Source organism: Hemicordylus capensis, chromosome 5, assembly GCF_027244095.1.
Source record: "Hemicordylus capensis ecotype Gifberg chromosome 5, rHemCap1.1.pri, whole genome shotgun sequence".
Taxonomy (NCBI): domain Eukaryota; kingdom Metazoa; phylum Chordata; class Lepidosauria; order Squamata; family Cordylidae; genus Hemicordylus; species Hemicordylus capensis.
Genome location: NC_069661.1, coordinates 59115037 through 59129579, shown reverse-complemented (window position 1 = coordinate 59129579; position 14543 = coordinate 59115037). Strand labels below are relative to the sequence as shown.

Below are 14543 nucleotides of genomic sequence, written 5' to 3'. Positions count from 1 at the left end.
CATTCACCTCCTTTCCCAGTTTCTTCATCTCTTTTGGCCCCTTATCTGTGCATCAGGAATAGCAGAAGAGCTATTGTCTTGTCTAAGACTGTCTTGATAGTCTTGAGATTTTATTGTTCCCTGCACAGACTCAAGGCACCTCGTGCCAGAAGCAGCAAAGCAGCCCCTAAACATAACCAAGCCTCCTCCATGTTTCACAGTAGGTATGGTGTTCTTTTCTTTTAAAGCTTCATTTTTTCATCTGTGGACATAGAGCTGATGTGACTTGCCAAAAAGCTCCAGTCTGTCTCATCTGTCCAAAGGACATTCTCCCAGAAGCATTGTGGCTTGTCAATATGCATTTTAGCAAATTCCAGCCTGGCTTTTAAATGTTTTTCTTTCAGTAGTGGAGTCCTCCTGGGTCGTCTTCCATTGAGCCCACTGTCACTCAAAAAGCGACGGATGGTGTGATCAGACACTGATGGATCTTGACCTTGGAGTTCAGCTTGTATCTCTTTGGAAATTGTCTTTGGCTTTTTGTCTACCATTCTCACTATATTTCTGCCCATTCTGGGGTTGATTTTCCTCTTGTGGCCTCATCCAGGGAGGTTGGCTACAGTCCCATGGACCTTGAACTTCTTTATAATATTTGCAGCTGTTGTCACAGGAACATCAAACTGCTTGAAGATGGTCTTATAGCCTTTGCCTTTAACATGCTTGTCTATAATTTTCTTTCTGATCTCCTCAGACAACTCTCTCCTTTGCTTTCTCTGATCCATGTTCATTGTGGGACACATGATGATACCAAACAGCAGAGTGACTACTTTTCTCCATTTCAGTAGCTGAATGACTGATTGCACGATTGGAGACGTGTGTGATAGTAATGAAAGAAACAGCTAATTTGAGAAATCACTCTAATCCAATTATTTATGATCTTTTCTAGGGGTACCAAGAAATGTGTCCAGGCCACTTTAGAATATCTTTGTAGAATAAGCAATACTTTATCTCTTTTCACACTTGCTTTGCTTTACTCGATGACATATCAAAGGCATGCAGGTATACATGGGACAATTGCTTTTCATTTAATTGCTTTTCAGGAGGCATTAAAAAGATACTACAAAGATACTTTTTCAATGAGCTGTAAAGGTACCAACAAATTTGTCCATGTGTGTATATACTGTATAGCATGTTTAGAGGAGTTTGCATATTCTGTTAAGCATTTCTGTAGCACTCCTTGGATCTAAGGAAAGAATAGAGCACAATACAGAAGTCTTTAAAACTTGTATAACACATTCAGTTTTGTATCTTGTTTCTTATTGCTCTTGTTGGAACTGCCAGAAGAAGAAAACAAACAGAAATGATCATGTATTGTGTTTAAATAAAAGTAAATGGCTTACTTTACTTTGGGGGTGTAATTGTTGGTTACTCTGGGGGGTTCAGTAAGTGTCTAGAATATACTGTACATGGTAAAACCAGAAGATAGTTTGAATGAAATAAAGAAGAAAAGAAGAAATTTGAGGGGTTATGGCGAATGGCTAACCTTGTCAATGTTGTGGAAGTACTGTGTTTAAAGGGCCTCTGCAGTGTTCTGCAGTCCAGAGTTGTGCTGCACAGGCGGGGCAATTTTTGCCGATTCCCCTTCCCCTAGAATATGTTGTGCAGCCCTGAGGGACGTGTGTGTGTGAGAAAGGCGCTTCTGGAGAAATGATGAAAATTCCTCCCCCCTGCCTGCACAGTGTGATTCTGGATTGCTAAATGCTATGGAGGTGCTTTGCATGCAGCTCAGCCTTGTTAGTTGGGATGCTGGCCAATTTATTTAATAGATACTTTGAATATAGGCATCCTGTACTTGCTTGGTTATACTTAATATGATGTTTAGGAGTCAATAACTTTATTTATCACATTTTTATACCGCCTGATATGTACATTTCTAGGCGGTGTACACATTTTAATATTAAAAATCACAGATTAAAATACAAAAACAATAAAAATAATATAAAACAAATTAGTAAAATTCTAATTAAAAAACGTTTGTGAGAACAGGAGAGTCTTGAGGGTCTTCCTGAAATCAAACAGAGGAGGAGACACAGACACTCTAATTTCAGCAAGGAGCATATTCCAAAGCTCTGGGGCATCCACAGAGTGGCTAAGCTGAACAAAATACAATTGGATTGTGACTGTCATTGGTTCCTACATTATACTATACATTCATGATTAAAAATGCATAATTTAAATTTAGTGCAATAACCTACTTTGGTCTTCATGTTGCAAAATACATAATTGTTAAGACAGCTATATCCTGCTTTTAAAAACATTTGACTGTTTCCCTTAAAGTACTGATTTAAAATATTGAACACTAGATGGCAGTGTACAATGCTGGGACCTTATGTAACTGCACTTGTCGCAAATGTACATCTTAATGTAATAAAAATTATGCTTTGAAATACAAATGCAGGTGCATTCTCTTCTTAAAGACTTGGGTATACTTGAGGGTGCAAGACGATAAGTCTCCTGATACTTGTAGAGTAATGAAATGCACAAATGTGAGGGTGTGAACAAGAGCTGTGGAGTCCTTGCTTCTTATAAGGTAATCTCTCATTTTGCATTGTCTGTGTAGCTAAAAGGTGCAAATAGCTAGAAGAACAGGCTTGAACAAAACTTGAGCAGTGAGCCAGAGCATTATGCACAAACAAGCTTGGACAGTAGAGGTATTTCAAGGCAATCAAGAGCTTTTATGATGAACAGTTTGGAGAAGTTGGTATCTGGAGAAGAGGTCAGGGAGTGCCAGGAATCTGCCAGCTCACCCAATTGGGCAGTTTCTCTCTCCTTGCTTGGACTACTAAATTCTTGCCTAGGCTTGGTTAGGGTTAGTTTCATATAAGGTGTCAGGATGGGTGGAGGTGGAAACTGTGCCATGCTCAATTCAGGATCTAGCAGCCATAATTCTAGAAATGGGAGCCCCTCTCTCAGAACAGCAGTTTAGTGACATGACTAATGAGTGTTCTGTTATGCAAAAGGAGAGTTGTTGAGATGAATAATCCTCTCCCCGCCCCACAAAGCAGGAAGTTAACACATTAATACCACTGTTTATTATTGCATGAGATCCAAGTTGTGCTTTTGTTTTCTTAAGTTTTAGCATCATAACTAATGCAGGGTCATATCTGGAGTGCACACTCAGAATTGGTCAAAATATTGTAATCCAAGTGTGTGTGTATGTGCAGTTTTTCAGGCATTTGTGTTGGGGAAAATGCATACCTATAGCAACTGTAAAAACATTTTTAAAAACCCAAAATGTTTAATAATTCTGAATATTTACTGTGATTATATTGCTTAGGGAATGCAATCCTATTAAAAGCAGGTGGTCTTCTTGGAAGGTTAGAGTGTGCTAGGTTCTAAAGTTCACTTTAATGTTCTGGTAGAGCTATCAAACTGTTTAACACGTGAAATATTTTGTTCAACCTTGCAATTCGTTTTTTCAGTTTGATCTCAGTCTGGATAAGGTCAGGTGCTTATTTTCCAGGAAATGCATATCCTGGTTCTGATAATGGGTGTGGTGGTGTTTGTGTTGACTAGAAGAAAAAAGGATCTTCTTTAAAGGAAGCTGCATAGATATAGTGCTTGCAGGTCAGATGCTCATAGAGTTGTTTTCAACTTGAGTTTATTTAAAAAGATTTGTGTTTATATTTATAAATGAATGTCTCCTTATTGCATTAGAAATCTACAGTAATTCATTATACGTGTTTAATTCAGCATTGGTTCAACTTGTTTAACAGCTCACTAATGAGGTGTCATGAATATTTATTCAAGTTTATATAAACAAAAGAATAGATTATGGACTATTTTTGAATATAAAAAAATTATGCTTGCTCATTTTAAAACTTGATGAAATTACTTCCACCATAATCAATTTTGGCACATTATGTTAGAGTGACATAGTTGGGCATCTCGCCGGAAGCACTGTTCTGTTTTTTGTCTTGCTACTGTCTTATTCAGTTAATCAGAACAGTCTGCAGGTAAAAATATAATGGAAATTCACTTCAGGTTTACTTGCAATTTCTCAGTAATATGAAGATAGTAGTGACTGTATCAATTATGTTTTAAAATGCATTTTAGATTAGAACTAAAGTTCTAGTGGGGTCTCAAGGATCTCATTGGTGAAGTTCATGGGTTGTTTGCGTGACTTAAAAAATTAGCTTTCTCATTGTGGTCCAGAGTCAGCAAAAAATAGTTCTCTAACATCATCTCGGCAATAGTGCTGAAAAAAATACTGTACATTTTCTTCTGTAGCTGAAAAGAACACAGTAGCTCTTCAATCAAAGCCTGAATTTTACCTTACATTTTTGGGAAACTGCAGTAATTTGTCATTAAGATGAACTGCTGATTTTACTGTGCTAATTATTCGTTAGATCATTTGCCAAGTTTCTGTACTGCAGCATGTCCATTCAGTGTGCGTGAGATGAATATGGCCCCATTTTTTTGTCTGCTAATGATCAACAGTGGCACCTTGTATTTGCCTATAAAATGAATTTGGAATTTGATAGTGAGTGTTCTTTTGCTAAAAGACAATTTGCTAAATTAATGAACTATGAATTTAATGCTAATTATATTTAAATTGTGTCTTTCATTTGACTGAGGTCATGTGCTTTCATTCATTGGATGTATATGGGAAAGAGTAGTATGGTTTAAAGGGTAAGCTTTAGGAGCTAGAAAAGGTGAAATCTGGTTTTAGTTTTATCATTGACTTAGGACTTGCTGCATTTGTACTATTAATAGATTCTGTGGTGCAGGAAAACCTCTTTTATGTGGCTAGGTTTCTGTACTAATGGCTGTATCCTTCCAAGTCTTGGTGCTCTGTGTTGACTGACCTTCATTGTAACTTTCATCCTTCTTGCCCTAAACTGGACTGGTTGCACAGTACAAGCTGAGCACTTCATGTTTTGTTGGGTTTGTGAGGTAAATGCTGAATGAATGTAATGAGTCTTTGACACTCCTGCCAGTGGCAACAGGAACCTCTGGGCTATATCGTCGTCTTGTGTCTGAGTACCATTTGTTTGGCACCTGAGGGTTTATTTGAATCAAGAAGAGTTGAATGTAGCTGTAGGCAGTTCTAATGTATTGTGAAGTGTCTGGTCCCAAGTTGATGCTAGAATATAATGCTGTGAATGACAACCAGATTGGCTAGTGAGCCACCCGCAGGAATTATTGGTGCTGACAGACCATGAACTGCTGAGACCTCAATCACAGCTGCTGACTTCTTTGTTTGTACCACTCCAAACTGCACAGTCTTTGGAAATGTATCTTTATGTTTGGAAAGGGAAAAAAGGAAAAGGCTGCTCTACCATGAATGCTCCACACATTGACGATTCTGACGAATAGGAAGTAGGCTCCCAAAAATTTATTGGAAACGCCAGTAAACGATCCCTTCCTTGCCAGATGTATTTCTGTGTCAACAGAAGTGAATGATTTTGTTGATTCTGCAGTTAAGAAGAGGAAGACCAGAGCAGTGTATTTCTGGCAGGCGGAGTAATCAGGAGGGCAGGCAAGCCTTTCCTCCTTATTGTTGAGAATGTGGTAAGTAGCTGTCTGGTGCGGCCTGGCTTGTTCTGGGTCTGCCCTCTCTCTCTTCTCCAGTGAAGGATAGTGAAGAAAATAAGCATGCAACTGGTGGTCGTGGAACAACAGTTGTGATTGCATAAGGAGCTGAGCTATGCCTTTTACTGATATACTTGATACACTTTTTAATAGGGAACATTTAATATGTAATATGAAAAAAGCTATTCCCAAATATGTACACAGAACTAGACATACATTTCAGATAGAACACATCTCTTTTTTAAGGAACCACTAGACCTTTTTTATGGATGATAAAAAAGTGCAGAAAGCTTGGAATGCAACTGTAAATTTTCTGGTATAATCAGCAATGTATGATCAGATTTTATAAAGCAGATACAAGTGCATTTAAATCTGCATTTGTGCATGTACACACAACCAAGACCAGGAGAAGAAACGCTTAAATGCACTTGAAGTGGCACATATTGAATCAGTCTTGGGCTACAATCTTATGATTGTTTACCTGATAGTAGCATGTTCTACTATTAAACTTGGTGGGACTTGGCTCTGAGTAAACGTGCTTGGTAGGAATGCCTTGTTAAACTTCTTCTTCCTGCCACTGCACTGAGTACAACTTTGGAAGAAATGTCTGTAAGTGCTGCATTGCTTCTTGGTTGGAGGGATGGTCCCTGTACCCTATGGGGCAGATCTTTTAAAGTAAGACCTTTGAGCCCAACCCCATGGCTTGGTTTCAAGCAAGCTATTTTCTTCTAGTATTTTTCTCTTTCAAGTTCTTGAAGGTACTTGGTCTCTTACTGCCATTACACAATGGGCCCAATTCCAGTGGCGATACTGCCAGCGTATTTTTTTTTAAAAACAATTTCCCCCAAAGTTCAGGAGCTCATCCATTAGAACATATGACCTGCACACACTATGAAAAATAACTCTTCATGGTAAGACCAATGTTTCTTTCTTCCATGGGTTTCTTGATTGACTATTACTGAACCACAACTGTGGAGGTCCCGATATGGTGGCCTGTGATCTATTTGTGAGTGAATACTGGGTTTTTTTAATCATTGGGTTGGATCCAAAGGTATTCCTCTGTGACTCATGTAGAGGAATTTATCCCAATATTCAAAGGGAGTTTATCCCTTTGATCCCAATATTCCCAAGAGTCTAAAAAGAATGAGTAGGCCTTTTGTGGTCCCAAGAGCTTATTGGTAAGCCATGTGAAAGATCTGACTGTTCCAAGCAGGCTCCATGTCTTCTAGCACAATGCTGATGTCCTTGACTAATATTTAGACCAGTGGTTCCCTGCCACAGTTCCTCCAGATGTTGCTGAATTGTTACTCCTATAATCCCCTGCTACAACTTATTGTGGCTGGGGATGCTGAGAGTTTTAGTTCAGCAACATCTAGAGGAACCACTGGTCTAGACGAAGAGTTTTGTTAAGGGAATGCTTCCTCTTATGCATGGAAGGGAAGGTTGATGATTTTGCCCCTTCCCTTGTAAATACCTATGCCTCCTGAAAGTGTGTCCCTGAGGGCCCCCCAGTTCTTGGGGACATATGTTTTGAGAGGCAAATGTAACTGCAGAGGGAAAGGGCTTGATTCAAAAAATTACTTCCCCTTCTGTGTCTGTGGAAAAGTGCCTTTCATGCAGTTCTTAGCTGGCCACTGAATTGGTTTTATTTACTTGAATAAAATTGCCATAGACATTGACCCATCTTATGATAGATATTTCGAGTCCACAGGATTCCCCAGACTTCAGAAGGAGAAAAATTCCTTTAAAAGATTAATATGTGGGAGAGAAGGGTTAAATACTAATCTCCCGAGAGTGTGGGGAGGACCTAACAGGAGCAATATATTTGCTTTAAAGACTCACAAATGTCATCCTCCTGATATGGTTCAGTTAGATTTAGGTTCCTCAGACTTTTTTCAGGAGAAAGAAAGTTTGTTTGGTTGAGATCCCCCAGGGGAAGAGGAGCCTCAGGGGAAGATATTTCTTCAGTCTGCTTTGGAAAAGATGATTGACAGTAAAGACTGAGGATTTTCTCCATGGAATAGATCAGTTTGTCGTCTACCCAAGAAGTTCACAAATCTATGCCTGTAAAATCTAAACAAGAGGCAACCCTGCCCTTGGATGCTACCTTTGAAGAACTGATGAAAAGGGGAAAGGAAGAACCACCAAAATCTGAGTGAGCAAATCTACTCTTACTTAAACTATATCTATCATCTAAGGAGAAGGGTTTGTAGCTTAACACTCTTAAAGTAGATGTAGTGTCTGCTGCATTGGTTAAAGGAATGGAACTTCCTCCTTCTGGCAATGTTCAGTCTAAGTATTTTAAACACAATATAGGAGCTTTCTTCAAACTGTAAGACTTCATCTACTGCAGGGTTGTTGGTTTTTTTGCTAGGGGTCTTTTGGCATGGGTAAATGAGCTGAAACGATGTATGTGGGGTGACACAGACAGGTCATATATTCTCTGGCTAAGATTTCCTTCCAGTACCAAATCTTGCTGATGCTAGTCTGGACTATACTAAGCAGGGTGCTAGAGTTATAAGGGTTTTTACCCATGTAGCTATGGCTCAGGCCCTGTATGGTGACTCCTTCCTTCAAGTGCTCATTCTCAGGCATGACCTATGAGGAAGGAGAAGACCCTCGGTTAGTTTGTGAATTGCCTGGGGAAAAAAGGAGTAGTTGCTTCAGCTTTCTCTGAGTGTTCTGACATATTCCCCAGATGGCATTAGTGAATTACGGATCTGTGTTTCAACGATATCATCATTTACAGTTATATCAGCTGTGTAGTTCTGGCTGGAGACAGGCATAATTTTAGCAACAAAAGATAGCAGGATAGAGCCTTTCCCCACCATAATCTGAGCCCATCCTCGTATATAGGGTTGTATACCCAGCATGCCTCGGGCACAGACAGGAAGATTCCACATCATAATTTCCAGCCAGGAGCAGGTAGAGCCCCAGGACCTCAGTTCCTTTCCTGTCTTGCTTCAGGCAACAGCACTGAGAGAGAGCGCTTCAATTCCTTGCAGATATACTATTCCTGCCATCTTTCCTCCCCCCCCTCCACATTTTCCTGTGTGCGAGGGTGGGAAGGGAGTCTGCATAAACTTTTCAAATTCCAAACAATCTTTTTTCAATTCCAATTCAACCGATTGGCACAATTTGGTTTCCCCCCTGTTCCGTTTTGGCTTTTAAGACTTCCTAGATAAACAGGTGGCAGAAGCCCTACTGGGCTTGATGTCCGAGGGTCATCACACAGAAGCCCCAATTGCTCCCCCACCTCATTTCCACCCCAAGTGAAAGTGGTGCCTGTCTACTTCCTCAAGCACGCCTCTGCTCAGCCTTCGGCTGCTCCATCAGCAAACACAGAAGCTTCAAAGTCTCCTAAAGAGGCTAAAAATAAAAGCAAAAATGCCCTACCAACCATCCCACCACCGGCTACAAAGCCTTAAAAGAAGAAGAACAAACCTCCAATCGCTTGGCTGAGCGAACGGCTTGTTTTACAAGCGGTTTGCCAACAAAGGCAACCATGGAGGATTCCATCTCTGTGCCTCCTCGCAAATACTCCTACTGAACCTCACGAAGGCGTGAAAATGAAAGTAGCTAAGACAGGTGCCATTTTATCACCCACAATCTCACTATCTTGCTCTAACTTGGGGAAGTGGAACCGGGTATCCCGCTTCCCCTCACAGCACAGCCAGCAGCATTAGAGAAACCAGAGGGGCAGCAACCCGGAAAACATGTAATACCAACAGAAGGGCATAAGTTCCAGCTACCTCCCCCATTTCTGATGACACCGCTCAGTGGCTTAGAGAGTTTATTGCCAACAAATTTCATTTTCTTATTCCCTCTATGCCCGTGGTTCCTCCGCCTGTCCTCCTCTGGCAACCAAGGACTCTATCTAAACCATTCCTGTTCTCCTTTCCTGATTCTAGCCCTGGCCGCAATTCCATTCCTGTGGGGTAAAGTGGACATTTTTGTCCAAGATTGCCTCATCCTCGCAAGATGAGAGCACAACCCTCTCCTGCTTCCTCGTCTGAGGACATACCTCCAAAGAAGCCCATTCCTAGGGGCATTACTCTGACTGAACCTAATCCCAGGCTTCCTGCGGTCCCCCCTCCCTCCTAACCACCACCTCTCAAATGACCTTTCCTCTGACTCCGAGGAAGATGAAATTTCCAACAAAGAGTCTGCCAATCAACCTACTAGTTCTAACAGACTGTTCCAAGCCTCCGACTTTAAAATTCTAATAGCTAAAGCCAGGAGAACTATCAGCACGGTTACCCCCTCTGGCATCTCCCGCTCCTAGTCAGGGCCTAGACAAGCAGGTGTTTCCATCCACCTCAACGTCTTTACCACCTGTGCCTTTCCCACCACTTCTTTCACTCCACCATGCTAGCCGACTGGGCCGTCCCCTTTGCCCGTAAACCAGCTATCCAGTTTCCTACCAAACCTTATTCTCTTCCACAAGAGATTGCTGTGCTTCTGGCACCTCCCGTGGTAGATGCCCCTGTGGCACAATTGGTATCGGGGGCCATTATGACTAAAGAGGGAGAGGAACAATTAAAGATCCCAGAAGATAAAAAAATGAGTGTTTTCTCAGAAAAACCCATGATACTTCAGCAATGGTAATTAAAGCTGCGGTAGCTAATTCTATTTTTGCAAGGGCTTCCGTCCTTTGGGCCAAGGAGCTTTTACAGTGTATCTCTCCTGAAAACACCAAACTATGCCAAGGGGTTAATAAGGTGGCTAAAGCCATAGCCTTCATGGTCGACTCCAGCCTTGACTGCATACAACACGTATCTAGAGCTACAGTATGGTTTCCACCATGGCAGTCAGGAGATGTCTTTGGTTAAAACACTGGAAGGTAGATTCTAAATCTTAAACTCAATTTTGCATCTACCCAGTTCAAAGGGGCTGAACTGTTTCGTGACTCCCTCGATCACATCTTGGTAGAGACATGCAATAAAAAGAATGCCATGCCTGTTTCCCGGACAGACCCTCGTAGACCAGTCAGGGGTAACTCATTCTCTTTCTGTTTATTTCATTCCTCCTTCAGGCAGCCAAGCTACTCCTCCAGCAACTCCTAGAGGACGAAAGAAACCTCTCTGCTAGAACATCTACTTGCCCACATTGGAACAACGCTCTAGGGCAGGGCTGCTCAACTTCTGCCATCCTGCAGATGTTGGCCTACAACTCCCACAATCCCTGGTTATTGGCCACTGTGGCTGGGTATTATGGGAATTGTAGTCCAAACACAGCTCTGTGGCTTAAGTTGAGCAGGCCTGCTCTAGGGGAACCTTTAGGCAACAGTTTAACAAACAGTCCCAATCCACCTCTTTCCAAACCCAAAAACAATGACTCACCACAGGCTGGAGGCAGACTCTTGGATTTCGCTCATGATTGGACAAAAGTCACCTCCGACTGCTGGGTCCTCAGAACTGTATCACAGGGTCTTTCCTTGGAGTTTGCCTCAACTCCAACAAATCGCTTCATCGCAACTCCAGTTCCAAAGAAACAGAACAAACAAATTAACATGTTCCAGGCTATCCGCCATTTCTTAACCATCCGGGCCATAGAAACTGTACCTTGGACAGAATCATGTCAGGGTATATATACTATTCTATTTTTGGTCCCAAAGAAAGATGGGACCTGGAGAGCAGTCCTGGACCTCAAGTCCCTCAGTCATCACAGGATGGAATCTCTCAAAACCATCAAAGAGGCAGTGAAGGACCTGGAGTTCCTAGCTTCAGTGGACCTATCAGAAGCATACCTTCATGTTCCTATCCACCCGGACCACCGTTGTTTCCTCAGGTTCTGCTTCAACATACTTTACTTTCAGTATCATGCAATGCCCTTCGGGTTATCATCAGCCCCCAGAGTATTCACGAAGGTCATGATAGCCCTGATAGCACATATGCACACCCAAGCGATCCGCATCCATCTGTTTCTGGATGATCTTATGATCCACTCGTTGTCCCTCTCCCAGGCTCAGGACATCTGGAACACTTTTCACCTTTTCCAGTCACACGGTTTTGTAGTAAATAAACAAAAGGGTCACCTATAACCCACTCAGAGGCTCCTCTACTTGGGAACCATTTTCGATACTCACCACAGTCTAATCTCACTTCCCTCAGCTCGAAGGGAGAAAATAGTCTCTCTCTTCAACAACTTGCTAAACAACTTATCAGCTGATCTCACGGTACTGGCCAAACTTCTGGGCTCCATGATAGCATTTCTGGAGTGCACTCTCTGGGCCAGGTGGCATTCCCGCTCCTTACAATGGCACCTATTACCCTTCCAGGACCAGATCGCAACCATGTCCCACATTCTGATCCCCATCCCACTATACGCCTTGCATGTCCCTACTATGGTTGCGATCCTCAGTCCTATCACAGGTGCTGTCCCTAAACCCACCTTCCTGTGTAACCATCACCACGGATGCAAGCATCTCAGAATGGGGAGCCCATTACCTTCACCGCTACGCTCAGGGCACGTGGCACCCGAGGGAACAGAGGATGTTTATCAACTTACTAGAGCTAAGAGCCATTTGCCTGGTGCTCATTCACTTCTCCCCTCTCATCAGAGACCGTCACATTCTGGTCAGGATGGACAATGTAATATCAAAGTCCCACATAAACGTTCGGGGGGCACATGGTCCAAATCCCTAATGGTGGAATCCACCAGGCTCTTCAGTTGGGCAGAAAGGAATCTCCTCTCCTTAACTGCTGAACACCTGAGTGGATCTTCCAGTCAAAGAGAGGACTGGCTCAATCACCAGAACATTGATCCAGTGAAATGATCTCTCCACCCAGAAGTATTCCAAACACTGTCAAAGTCTCTAGGTTATCCTGTACTGGACCTCTTCGCGATGCACACAAACAGCCAGCTCCCCAGATTCTTCTCCCACTTCTACCATCCATGGGTGGAGTCCATAGATGTGCTATCATCCCCATGGCCAAGGGGTCTTCTGTACACATTCCCTCCCATGGCAATAATCACCAAGGTGTTCCAGAAACTTCGCCAAGAAAAGGCCCTACTCATCCTAGTAGGCTCTCAGTGGCCGAGGAGATCATGGTTCACCGACCTGTTCTCGCTGTCCATCTAACCTCCCTGGCCACTCCCAAGACTCCCAGACCTTCTGTCACAAGGACCATTCCTCCACTTGGACCCGAACTGGCTCCAGCTCCTCACGTGGACATTGAAGTGACAAGACAGTCCAAGAGCTGTTTTCTAGTGTATGATGCAATATGGCCAAGATAATGCTGGGCCATAAATTTACTACTCTGCTTACCAATCTGACATCTCAGAATCTCACTGTGTGGCCTGGGGCAAAGTTAGGCACCAAAGCCCAATTTAGCTTGAAATATTAGCAGGAAAAGGATTAAAATTTTGATATTGTGCTGGTGTACTAAACCTGATTGACCAGAGATGCCAAAAAGAAAATCCTCTCTGAAAAAGAGCTTCTCTGGTTCCATCAGTGTAAAAAGGCAGGGTAGTGCAGTGTGTACTGTACAGTATGTGTATACAGAGATATGACCTGCAGTGCTGAACCAACAATGGAAGCTGTTGACTGGACAAGCCCTACACTGTGCATAGGGCTTGGATGGCATCCTTCAATCTGGTTGTCTGTCTGCTATGGTAACCTTCCATTTTTGTATGACAAACTCCTGTAATTCAGGCAGGGTTTTTACTAATAATGGGCATGAAATTATTCCTGTAACCTTCCAGCTGCATAACTTATGACCAAAGAGGCTAACCTGAATATATTTACACTCATAAAAAGATAAATAGTGCATTTTCTTTCTTGCAGGTTGTGCTTTGCACCTATACATTTTTAAAAAATGGTTATGTATTGGAAATGCATTATTCAGTAGGATGGTGTTGCCTTATTTTTTAAAGAACAGTTTGGATAGAAACATTGACAATCCTGTATTCTGCATTCAGTTTTGATTTGCATCTCTTTATTTCAGAATTCATTGGTTGAGAGAGATGAGTAAACAGCTCCCTAACACTGTCCATTCCATATCTGGTGCAGTTTTTAAATATGCTTTAGAATAGATGACAAGTGTATATCTTCCAATGCACTGGGAATTTATAAATAGTGCTGTATATTGCATTGTATATTTTTCTTAAAGTTTCTGACATGCTGAAGATTATGTCCATCCATCTCTCCCCACCCCCACTGGTTGCATGTACTGTAATAGCCACCTGGTATGTATCATTTAGAGGCTTTTCCTAGCAATATTCTTTATTAATTCTCTAACACTAATCTTCATTTTTTCTTTCTTTCTAATTTTAAAGTTCTGAGTTGGGTTTGCCTCTCTGGTCTTGTCTCCTCAAAGGATTTTGCAATTATAATAGTTGAAAAATGTTATGAGTGATAGAGCTTAATGGAACTTGAGAAATCCTAAAGTATACTGCACAGAGCCTTGGTGAAGTTCAGTTCACTTCTGTGGATTAGAATAAGCAGTATAAGGATGCAATCAAGACAAGTAAATCACTCTGATTTTTGTCCATACTTGAAAAAATTATAATGGGGAAAAGTGAATGGAAAGATTTGAATGACATTCTTCTAAATATAGTACTTGGAAAATAGTATTAGAACCATACTGCAAAGCTAGTGAATATTTTTGACTACAGGTGTTATCAATAAACGGTAATACTTGACAGTCAGTATGAACCATAGCACTGATATAACTTGTAAAGTCATGTTGCCTGCCAATGCTAGAACATGACTGAAAAGTGATTCAGCTGTTTTTGAATCCATGGCAGCCATACTCTTTCTTTTTAGGAACATAGGAAGTTGCCTTATACACAGTAGGACCCTTGGTCCATCTAGCTCAGTATTGTCTACACGAGTGGTTCCCAGTCTTTTCCTTTATGCATACCACTACATCATCATTCAAGGCTTTTGCGGACCACCACCTAAGCAAGCAATTTAAAATATTTTTAATTTAGCCTTTGGCTGAAAAATCAAATTTGTATATCAAGGG

General features: G+C 41.7%; 1 protein-coding gene across 14 annotated transcripts in view; it reads left to right on the top strand.

Annotated features, from left to right (window-relative positions):
• The window catches only part of INPP4B (inositol polyphosphate-4-phosphatase type II B), a 461921-nt gene that overhangs the window by 16231 nt on the left and 431147 nt on the right, over positions 1-14543 (top strand). Inside the window, exon 1 of one of the 14 annotated variants that reach the window (XM_053254003.1) lies at positions 2540-2566. The exons of the other annotated variants lie outside the window; for them this stretch is intronic. The gene's annotated coding sequence lies outside the window, so the exon portion shown is untranslated. Of the gene's footprint in view, positions 1-2539; positions 2567-14543 lie in introns of those variants that run through there. 14 annotated transcript variants of the gene reach the window in all.